The sequence below is a fragment of the Onychomys torridus genome, chromosome 7, assembly GCF_903995425.1.
Source record: "Onychomys torridus chromosome 7, mOncTor1.1, whole genome shotgun sequence".
Lineage (NCBI taxonomy): Eukaryota > Metazoa > Chordata > Mammalia > Rodentia > Cricetidae > Onychomys > Onychomys torridus.
Window position 1 is genome coordinate 106,024,469 of NC_050449.1, and position 12,337 is coordinate 106,036,805.

The window sequence follows — 12,337 nt, forward strand, 5'->3', positions numbered from 1 at the left end:
TGCCCTTTGAAGCACACAGTCGGGCAAAACTGATTTATGTAGACAAGTCAAAATGGTGGTTAACTCCAGACAGGGTACACAGAAGGGGGTGTAGGTGAGCTAGGATATTTTCTTAGCTGATAGAAATTTTCTGCACCCTTTTCAGCCTGGTAGTCACACAGTTGTAAAGAGTTACCAAGACACACACTTCATGTGTTCCTTTTACTGTATATAAATTAAGCTTCTATAAAGAATTTCTAATATTTATTCAATGTCTTTTCATTTAAATGGTATCCTCCTTCCTAAGCCACCAGACTCTCCAAACCTCCAGCAATCTGCTTAAAATAAGGGTGGTTTTTTTTTTTTCAATATTCTTAGGCTGCTAGATAAGTGGGTATGTAGATGAATGGATATATGAAGGATGGATGGATGGATGAATGGATGGATGGATGGATGGATGGATGGATATATGAAAGATGGATAGATGGAAAGTGAGTGGATCAATGTATGATGTAGGGATAAATAATAGATGAATAGGGTTGGAAAGATGGCTCAGAGGTTAAGAGCACCATCTGCTCTTCCAGAGGTCTTGAATTCAATTCCCAGTACCCACATGGTGGTTCACAACCATCTGTAATGAGATCTGGCCCCCTCTTCTGTATTACATAATAAATAAATAAATCTTGAAAAATGGATGAATAGGTAGATAATAGCTGATGGATGGATGTGTGGGTGGATGATGAATGTATAGCTTGATGATGTATGGATGTGTGAGTGGATGGTGAATGATGGATAGATTTGTAGGTAGATGGTAGATGATGGATGATGGATGGATGTGTGGGTAGATGATAAATAATGGATAGCTGTGTGGGAGGATGGTGGATGATAGATGGATGTGTAGGTGGATGATGAATAATTAATGATGGAAGGATGTGTAGGTGGATGGTGGATGATGGGTTGATATGTAGGTAGATGAAGGATAATTGATGATGGATAGATGTGTAGGTGGATGATGAATGATGGATGGATATGTGAGAGGATTGTGGATGATGAATGATGGATGATGGATGATGTGTAGATGGATGGTGGATGATGGATATGTGGGAGGATGGTGGGTGATGGACGGATGTGTGGGAAGATGATGGATGGTGGATGATGGATGGATGTGTGGGAAGATGATGGATGGTAGATGATGGATGGATGTGTGGGAAGATGACAGATGGTGGATGATGGATGGACACATGGGAAGATGATGGATGATGCATGATGGATGAATTTGTGGAATGGATGGTGTTTGCATCATGCCCTTCAACTTTCAGAAAGTGACCTACAATGTTGAATTGCTCTCACAGAAGATGGCTACATCTGTACCCACTCACCACTCACACTCACCTAGTCCTCCAGGTATCAACAGCACAGGGCTGGTCAATGACTGGTGTATGATCAAATGAAAGATGTAAGTTCTACATTCAGGAAGAGATAAAACCATAATGTAGGCCCATAATTGTTGACCATTATCTGAGGTACTTGGAAACCATGCTTACCAAACTTAGTGAAGGAAAAGAAATCTTGATTAAGTCAAACTTAGGACCAAAGTGACCTGCATTAAGTGTCTTGACAATTGTGACTAGTGCCTAATTGTTTAGATCAAGAATTGGGGTTGGAGGTTGCTGAGGATTGAAGTCAGGATTTCACACATGCTAGTCAGGTGCTATACCACTGAGCCACACCCCTAGCTAAGGCTAGGGTCAAGATTTTCTTAATAGGTGAGAGGTATGCCAAATTAACTAAGAAGACAGGAGACAAACACAAACTTTTATAGGTGCATTAGTTACTTTTTTGTTGCTATGACAGAACACCATAACCAAGGCAACTTAGAAAGTGTTTACTTAGGGCTTATGGCCTTAGAGGGTTAAAGTCCATGATGGCAGAGCAAAGGCATGGTAGCAGGAACAGCTAGAGCTCACATCTTGATCCATAAGCAATAGGCAAAAAACATACTGAGAAAGACACAAGTCTTGAAACCTCAAACCCTGCCCCCAGTGGCGCACTTCAACAAGGCCACACCTCCTAATGCTTCCCAAACAGTTCCACCAGCAGGGGACCAAGCATCTGAGTACATGAGCCTATGGGGGACAGTCTCATTCAAACCTCCACAGCAGACCATTACTAATTAAGAATTAGTTACATCCTTGGGTCTGTAACTGGGAGTGTTTTGTTTAGACAGATAACATGTCTGAATCCAGATCTATTTTCTCAGCATTTTATCAGATTTCCATATGTATCCTTTTAACTCTGTATGCATGGGATTTTTCTTCTTAAAGTGAATAAAAAACATACTAAGTATGAAATATATTTCCAGTTCCTTGAAAGATAGGGTCCTCAGACCACATGAGTGGGTAGAATGTAAAACAGCAGTATTGTCTTGCTGTAAAGGATGTTATTTTAACCTGCTGAGGTGGAGTTGATGCAAACATCTACACAGGAGAAAGAATACAGGTGAGAAATGTTCTAGTTAAATGTGGGGAAAGCTGCAATGACATAGGCTGTTGTGGGAATTCACTCAGCCAATGACCTTGGGGTATGTGGCTTGACAGAGAATACTTTAATTAGACAGAAAGGGGGAAATGCTTTGGGAGGATCCTTTTGTATGCTGTGAATATGTGTGCTGCTCTCATTGGTTGATAAGTAAAGCTGTTTTGACTATAGCCAGGCAGAATAAGGCTGAACAGGAAAGCCAAATGGAGATACAGGGAGAAGAGTGGAGTTGGGGCAGATGCCAGCCAGCCACCAAGGAAGCAAGATGTATAGAAAATGAGGTAACAAGCCATAAACCACATGGTAAAGCGCAGATAAGAAATATGGGTTAATTTAAATATAAGAGCTAACAAATAATAAGCCTGAGCTACTGGCTGAGCATTTATAAGTAATATTCAGCCTCTGAGTGGTTGTTTGGGAACTGACAGGTGGAAGAGAACCATCACATTATATATGATTACAACAGGCATTGGTCATTTTTAATGACCTGTCACTCTTGTCTCTCTATTTGCTGAATGGGTAGTGTTTGAGATAGAACAGGCTGAGCTTTAGCTGATAATGTTCTTCTAACTCTATAGAGGATGGAGCTGCAATAAATTAAACAGCTCCAGAAACTTGACCTTGAGTCTCTGCCTGTGTTCACAAAACCATATGTATTGGGTCCTGTCCTCAGACAGCCCAGAGGCCAAAGTCTGTGGGTACCAAAGGCAAAATGTTACCCATCCTTCTTAAACAAGGCTATTGTGTGCATGCCCACAAACACAGAAGCACTTTTTCACTCTTACATATACATCATCCTAGCCCTGCCAACACTCCACAACATGGAACCAGGAGCCCCCACCTTTGACAATTTGGCTTTATTTGAGGTAGTCTCACTGTGAGGCCAAGGCTGTCTAGGAACTAGAGACTCTCCTGCCTCAGTCATCATCCCCAACCCCCTCCTCACAAACATAGTGCTGGGATTATAGGTGTGGTGACCACACACCTAGTTCTCAATATGGTTTTACTCCCCTAAGAGAAGTGAAGTTTGAGTGTTAGGATTGATGGCACACCCTTGCTTTCATCTTGAAAGACATATTGTCACCAAAGGTTTAAAAGGAAGAAAGGGAAATGCTGAAGACAGATTCTAAGTGTTCAGAAAGGAGAGGAGAGTCAACCATCTTCCATAGCCTACTTGCTTCCATTTAAGTTTAGATAGTTAAAATGTCTATAGAATGTTTGCTCTCCATGCCCATTCCAGAGGATGCTGGAAAGTGCTAGAAGATTCTGGAAAGTAGGGGTAGCCTCTGTTGACTCCAAAGCTCTGTTTTCAAAGGACCATGAAATTCTTCTCTTAGTCTTTATGGTCTTACTTACTGAACCCTCCACTGTAACCTTGGGTCTATACACCTTATCCACATCTTCATCCTCAGAGCCTGCCTCTGAAGACCCAGAAAGTTCACCAGCACAGGAGGCTACTCATTTCTCTGGAAAAGGTGGCTTAAAGACACAATGTCACACACACTGGTCACAGTACCAGGCAGGGTTATCTGGTGGACTCAACAACCTACAGTCCTCTCTTAGTTATAAATGCAGAAATTGTCTGGAGCCATTTGGTCCAAAACTGAATATAATGTCTCAGAACCACTCTTGAGCAAAGGCACAGAGATGGTGCAGAAGCTGCAAACAAACAGAACCTCATCATCCAACAAATGATGTATACATTATACTCAGAATCCCTCATTTATGTCTGAGAATCTTCCTCCAAAAATGAGTGCTTTTCCATTTGCATCTGTGAATGATGGCTTTATTTTTCAAGAAAATGAAACACTACTACAGTATAATACAATAAATACCCCCACCTTTGAGAGATGAAAAATCCTAAATTTTAGTCTTCCAGAAACAGATTATAAATGGCCCAGACAAACCCAGTATTAAGGTCAAGGTAGAAAATTATATTCATCTCTTTTCTCACTGCTTTTCTGGCTCACGTGTGAGGATATGGTAGGTCTCTTCTGGCTCACATGTGAGGATACAGTCCATCACAAAGGGGGAAAGGTGGCAATGGGAGCATGAAGCAGCTGGTCACATGTCACCCAAAGCCAAGAAATGAATGCTAGTGCTCAGCTGGCTTTTTCCTTATCTCTACGCACACGGGTGGGGGCGTGCACAGGAGTACTCACCCTTGTATGCACATGTGGTGACCAGAGGTTGGTGTTATTAGGTGTGTTCTTTAACACTTTCCACCTTACCTTTTGAGATCAGGTCTCTCACTAAACCTGTTCCTTGCCATTTCTGCATGAGTGCCTAGCCAGCAAACCCCTGAGATTTATTGTCTCCACCAGGGCTGGAGTTATAGATGCACACGGCTGGTCTGGTTCCAAGGTACTTAGAATTTGAACTCAGGTTCTCATTCTTGCACAGCAAACTCTTTACACACTGAGCCACCTCCCCAGCCCCTCATTTTCACCTTTTTATTCAGTCCAGGACCAAGCCATGGGAGGGTGCCACCCACATTCAGAGTGAGTCTTTCCACCTTAGTTCCTCAGTTAAACTCTTCTGGAAAAGCCCTCACAGACACACTTGAAGGTGTGTCTCCTAGGTGACTCTAAATCTAATCAAGTTGACATTCATGATTAACCATCACAGAAAGTCTCAGTTTCATGTGCTCTCAGCTAATACAGAATTACAGCTTTCTAGACTGGGTTACAGGTGGTGAGCCTAAGGAAAGTCTTGGTGAAGGTAAGGAGGCAGCTTCAGGAAATGCACTGAAAAGGAGCAGGCACTGCATATGTGTGTGAATACATTCACAACGGCCACCTTAGGTCCACAGAACTGAGGTAAATTTCCATAGCCTGGAATGGAGGGAAATGGGGGCACAGATGAAACAAGGTTGGCTATAGATTGTTGTGGGTGTTTGTTACTTCATGAGGTTTATTGTAGATGCTCTGGTTTTTCATCTGTGCTTGAGATTTCTCTCAATAAAGCCAAAAGTGTCTTTTAAGGATAAATTGATTTTAGAGTATTATGCTTTAAAAGGGTAGAAATCATATTATGCATTTTAAAACTATGTCTTTCAAAAGCAATTCAACTAAAATATTAAGGCACTTTAAAAAGATGCTCTAAAAAATATATTTATCTAAAAATAACTCAGCTCTTGTCAGTAATTGCCTTATATGGAGGAAGGGGAGTTTATGGAGATCTATCTGTCTATCACTGGCTCTGTATCCCTCTCTCCTTCCAGCTCTCTTTCCCTCCCTCTCAGCATTTTTCAGGTCTCAAATCTATTCTTTTAGCACTAAGAACCTGTCCCCTGACATGAGCCAGCCATCTCTCAAATGTACAGCTCAAGGCATCTCTGTGGGAGCCCGTTTTCAGGTTCCTCATGGCTTTACCCAGCAGGTCCTCATAGAGAGGATGATTAGGACCATGGGCCTGAGTGCAGATGCCTGAGATGGTCTGCTCTTGGCTGTGCTGGGGGAAGGTCTTTTGCTCCACCCCTTGGCGTCTCTATAAATACCCTGGGGCAGAGACAGTCAGGGCCTCTTGAGGCTGTCCTTTATTTTCTGTTTATCTCTGCAATATAAATCCTTCTATTTAATATTTCCTGCTCACACTCAAGAAAACTCTGGGGAGCAGTGGGGTTGGTGGGTAAAAGCCCCACACATCTCTACAACCATGAGGAGTGAGGATCCTGGGCCTCCTACCCTGTCCTACCTAAGCAGAAATGACCTCTCAGCTGCCCTTGGGCACTAGAAACAGGATTTTTTTTCTGCTGCTGGCTATCTAAGTATGCTGCTGAGGGTTGGATTTGGGTTTTTAGGCTCAACACACAGGCCTACTCCTGAACCCTAGAAGCTTCATCCAACCCCCAACGAAGACCATCAGAGATGAGCAAATGTCACAGAGCAATGCACTATTAGACCAAAGCCAAGCTGACCAAGGAGACAGCAGCAGTCAGATCTCTGTGGAATACCATTATTACAAAGAAGATTAACTTGTTCTTCACATCACTGTCCTGTCAATGTCTTGGGAGCAACAGCCCAGGCTGGGAAAATAATTATGGCAGTTTGAGGTAATGTTTGGAAGCAACAAAATCTGAGATGTTTGTGAACACTTAGCTCTCCCAGGTTTCTCTGTGTGTCCTATCAAAGACCACTTCAGGGTCCCTCGGTGATTGTTTGTGAGGAATCAATATATCAACAGTCATTGATAGCTGCTTAAAGCTGGACTGACCATCTCTCCTCATCACAACCAGCTCATCACTCAAGCCAAAGCTGGGCACCAATCCAGGACCTACCCTCTGCACCCTCTTCCAACCAGTCCATTTTAACCCTAAATACCTCTCAGCTCTATCCCTACTCTCCATTTCTACTGCCTACATGTTCATCTACTTCAGTGTCAGTGAGTCTGCTGACATCTGTAAGAACTCAAACAAGGCCAAGGCAGGAAAGAAGCCCTGCCATACCTCAGGTATCGGGTGACAAAACCTCCCTGCATCATAGCATCTGCCTCACTATGACCCAAACATTTAGTCAGTCTGGGACCCCAGTCAAGAATCTTGCATCAGAACTATAGAGACAAAATATTGATAGCTAACCAAGTGTAGTGACTCATGCCTATAATCTTTGGCGACGATGGAGACAGGATGAGCAAGAGTTGAGGAACAGACTATACTTCATAATGGGTTTGAAGCCAGCCTTGGTTATATTAGACTCCATCCTCAGTGCCATGTGAAGCTCATTCTAACTTGAGGGAGTCACAGGAGGCAGTCTTTCATCCTGACCAAAAACAGGGTTTGCTCATGGTATGTTTCAAAATTGGACTTGGAGTCTTTAGCTAGAATACCCCATCTCCATTCCCCACCCCACAAACTTCACCACATCTAATACCATGAAACCTATTTCTGCAACCTTCTGAGCTTCTGAGAGTCTTCATTCCTCGTCACCACCACTACCATGACTTAAGTACCTGTGGCCACAGAAAGCCTGAGGGGACCGTGCCCTACCTCATAGGACACCCGTCGCTCTGATCCAGTGGTCTTGGTGCAGATAGGAAGGAATGAACTGGTTCAGAACCTCAAGTCAAATCCAGAGAGTGAGATAAGCCAAGTTTCCTCTAGGTGCCATAAACTAATAAGCCAAAAGTAGAAAGTAACAAGTCATTAAGGTCACACAGGGGAAAAGCAGAGTGCATGGCAAGGCTCCCAGGCCAGGCAGTGGGAGGAGGCAGCAGAGCAACCCCAAGATGTGGAGCTGTTCTCTGAGACTGGCTGATGGACTATGTCTTAGTTGGGGTTTCTATTGCTGTGAAGAGACACCATGACCACGGCACCTCTTATAAAGGAGAACATTTAATTAGAGTGACTTCAAGTTCAGAGGTTTAGTCTATTATTGTAATGGTACAGCATGGCGGTGTGAAGGATGAGAAATTCTACATCCACAGGCAATAGGAAGCAAACAGTCTTGCTGGGCATGGCTTGAGCATATATAAGACCTCAAAGCCCACCCCCACAGTGACACACTTCCTTCAACAAAGCCACACCTACTCCAACAAGGCCACATCTCCTAATAGTGCCACTCCCTCTTGGGGCCATTTTCTTTTAAACCACCACATACTGATGGTAGTGCAAGTGCAAAGCCATTTGAGGTCACATGAAAGTTCCTAAAGAGGTCATCAGTGGGTGCCTCTATGGATACCAGCACTCACCATACAGAAACATACACACACACACACACACACACACACACTCACACACACACACACACACGCACGCACGCACGCACTAAATGTAACAAAGTAAATATTTTATAAAGAAAAAACTTTAAAGCCAGAAAAGTTCAAAGGACTTCCCCAAGGTTATTATCTACCAGACAACAGACTAGAACTAGATGACCTGTCTTCATCAGGAACTGCTTAGATATCCTTGGCACTGTATTCTCTTTCCAACTTCCAAGAGAGACCTCAACTTTGCTGCAAATGAATTGTCTGTGGATGAAATATAAATATGTATCCAACTAATGCAACACCACTAAAAATGTAAAAATCATAGGAAAATTATTTGTCAACTTCCAAGTAATCGCCATTTGTCATCATACTGTCCAAGATTTCTGAAAACGTCTTCCTATGATTTCTGTGTTATATAATACATACAGACAAAATCCTAAAGCTTTATGTCAGCCTTAGCTACATGAACTACTAGAACCTTCCTACCTAATGAAATACTTTTTTAAAAAAAACTATTCTCTTGGAATGGGAATGTAGCTCAATGGCTGAGTACTTTTCTAGTAACCATGAGGCCCTGGGTTCAGTCCTCTACTCCAAAATCTAAAGAAATGATTCTCTTAGCAATGGTGTTTTAGTAGTAGTAGTAGTAATAATAATAATAAATAGAGACAGAGCAGGGAGGAAATTGAGTCTGTTTCTGTTTCTTGCATCTGGACTGACCTTGGGAACCAATGGAGCACTAACAGTAAGCATGACATAAGCGGAGGAGACAGGACTTGCCCTCTTCCTGCACAAGGAACCCTATAGGAAGAGTGACAGCTAGCCACCTGGACGATGCGTGACTGTGGGGGAGAAGTAAAGCATCTAGGCCACCAGCCTGCCAACCACTAGCCCATGTGAATGAGACCATGCTGATTACTCACAACACACAAGCTGCCCACAGGTGACGTCAAACCCAGCAGAGGATGTTCAACCCACCTCATATTGGACTGCTATGCTGGGCTACAGTCACAAGCCAACATGTTTTAGGATGTTGTGCACCATAAGCTGGCGAATTCTTTCTATAGCACTGCAGATACCATCATATTAGTGAAGTCTAATAATGTTAGAAATGACTTTCTCTGTGCTGGGGAAAAGGGAGGAAGTACTGTTGAGTAGACAGGTTGGAATCTGCTATTTATAATTACAGCTTCATGTTTTCTTCCACACCAGTCTCAGAGACTCATTAGTTTTCATTTTCTTGCAGATAATCACCATTTGACTGTGGGTGAACCCTTCGTGGATGTGTCAGAAGTCAATGATCAATACAAGAACTAATCGGTGCACTGAGAATCGCAAATCCAAGAAGAAAACAGCAGGAATCGGGCTATATGGTTTCCAGGGTTTGCTCACTTAGCCTTCTCCAACTCTGGTCATTGTTGTCTAGGCTGAGCAATATGGGATTTGTTCTTCTTATTAAGATCCAAGCCCCTGACAAGTTTATTGGCCAAGCAGCTGCTGCCCTTCTCATCTGCTAAGACTACAACCACTTTCCCAACCCCAGTTGGTCCTTCAGACCTGTATCTATTTGGTAAATTGTGTATATATTCAAACATTGCTATTCTACACATGAAATTCCCTGTTGTGGTTGACAAGGGTTCCAACCACCTCTCCAGTTCATTCACCACCACTGTCTCCTTTGCTCACCCTGGCCTCCTACTGCTCGTTATACACATCCAATATCCTTGGTTCTCACAGTCTTCACACTGGCTTGGATGCTCTGCTCCACATGGTCTCTCATCTGCCAAGCTAAGTCTGGGCTTGTTTGAATGCTGGTAGCTCAGCCTGTTTCAGAGGGAAAGAAAGAAAGTACATGACATCTAGGCTCAGAACTGGCGCTTGGTTACGGCTGCCACATTCCACCAACCATAGTCTGTCAGAAGACCAGCCTACATCAAGAGATGAGAAACAAACCCTAACTCTTCAGAGCAGAGGCCGCAGAGTCACAGAACAGCAAGGTGTGATCTCAGGAAGGAAAGAAACTGGGGTTGCCTTTGCAATCAACTATATCAGCATAGACCCAGAAAGATGCCTTTGGGAAATCTCCCTGGGGTTGTAGATACCCTACTTCCTCTATATAGCTTTCTTTACATATTTCTTTATATATCTCTCTTTGGGATTTTGAATTTATCAAACAACATATAAAAAACAATGAATAAGTTTTAACTAAAAAATTGTAATCCTGCTTTTACAATTATGTTTTAATGTCTAACAAAGAAGAGGATGAAAACCTTTAGCCGAATAAAATATGAGACAACTAGACTTGGTTGTCTCAGCATTTTGAAGGCTAGCACAGGAGGGTGATGAGTTCCAAGCCAGCCTGGCTTACAAAAAGACAATCCTTTCTCAAAAATGTAAGATGAAGCCAAACGCAGTGAGACACACCCATGATCTCAGCATTTGGGAGGTAGAGGCAGGAAGGTCAGGAGTTCAAGGTTACAAGCAAAGTCAAGGCCACCCTGAATTATGTGAGACTCCATTTCAAAACAACAAAAAGAGAAAAGAAGGAAGGAAGGAAGGAAGGAAGGAAGGAAGGAAGGAAGGAAGGAAGGAAGGAAGGGGAAGGGAGATGGGAGGGAGGGAAACAGGAAGCTCTGAGGTCCCTGTACCTGATGAATAATCAATCACATGTCAGCTGAGTCCACATATGCAGCAGTCACATTTGTTAACTTCCTTATATTTTGGTTCTTTCAAAAGTTCTCTCTGAGAGGGTCCTACACCTTACCTGAGCAACACAATAGAGCTGACCCTACTGACTAGTGGCACCCCTCCCCAACAGGTGAACTGACCCTAAGAATGTGAGTGTGTGGGATCTGGCCCCGCCCCTTGTCTACCACCCCCCATACCCTGCCCTGAGGTTATAAGAACAGAGAGCTGGCTGTGCCCCTCACCAGCTGCAGCACTGAGAGAGTGGCCCCTGCCCCTCGCCTGGGCAACACAGTAGAGCTGGCCCTGATGGTCCAGGTGTAGGAGAGCCAACCCTGAGGGCATGAAAGCAGGAGAACTGGCCCTGCCCCTTGCTCACTGCTGCAAGGGGCAAACAAGCCAGGGCAATGCTGGAGAGCTCACCCTGGTGGTGAGGACAGGAGAGAGCTGGCAGGTTGACCAACCCTACAACTAACCAGGCCCAGACCAGGGTTTTGAGTTGGCCCACTCCAACATCCATCCCATCTATGATCTGCTGGAACAGAAGAAGGGGCCGGTCCCGCAGACCCAAAGTGATAGGATCTTCATGACACAGGCCAACGACAGGATATCCAAGAGGATTCCCAGTGAGGGCCCAGCATCAGTAGTGTGGCAGAAACCATTGGCCTCAAACCAGACCAATGACTCTTTACAATGAACACTTGTATGTAAATATATATGGACAAAAAGGTTTACTGTGGGCTGAAGAGATGGCTCAGTGGTTAAGAGCACCAACTGCTCTTCCAGAAGTCCTGAGTTCAATTCCCAGCAACCACATGGTGGCTCACAACCACTTGCAATTAGATCTGGTGCTCTCTTCTGGCCTGCAAGGACCCATGCAGGCAGAACACTGTATATGTAATAAAATAAATAAACCTTTAAAAAAAAAAAAAAAGGTTTACTGCATGATTCAGTATGTCATACTACAGCTTCCATGATGAGATTTTTCCCTTTTTTCCTCCTTTTTTTTCCTTTAAATTTTATTTTGTTTTACTGGGGGGAGGAGGAGAGTTGCAAGGGCAGAGGGTGGATACAAAGAGACAGGAATGGGATCAAGATGCATCATGTGAAAGACAAAAAGAATAAATATAAAGAAAGTTAAAAGAAAAACAGAATTCTGTCTGTCCTTAGAGTTTGAAGTGGCTGGTGTCATTCCAAAGGGTAGGTGCAATACAGTGACATCCACGCAGACTCTGCAGCCATGCCTATATGGATTTCACATCCTTTCCTATCTGCATACTCTGTGGCAACCATTCCTCCTACCTAGGTCATGATTTTCTCCTCTGCAAATGCACATACAGCATGTCCAGTAAACATAAGGGAAAATGCAACAACTTGAGAAGAATTCTAGCATGGAATAGATGCAACAAATGCTAAGTATTATTATAGA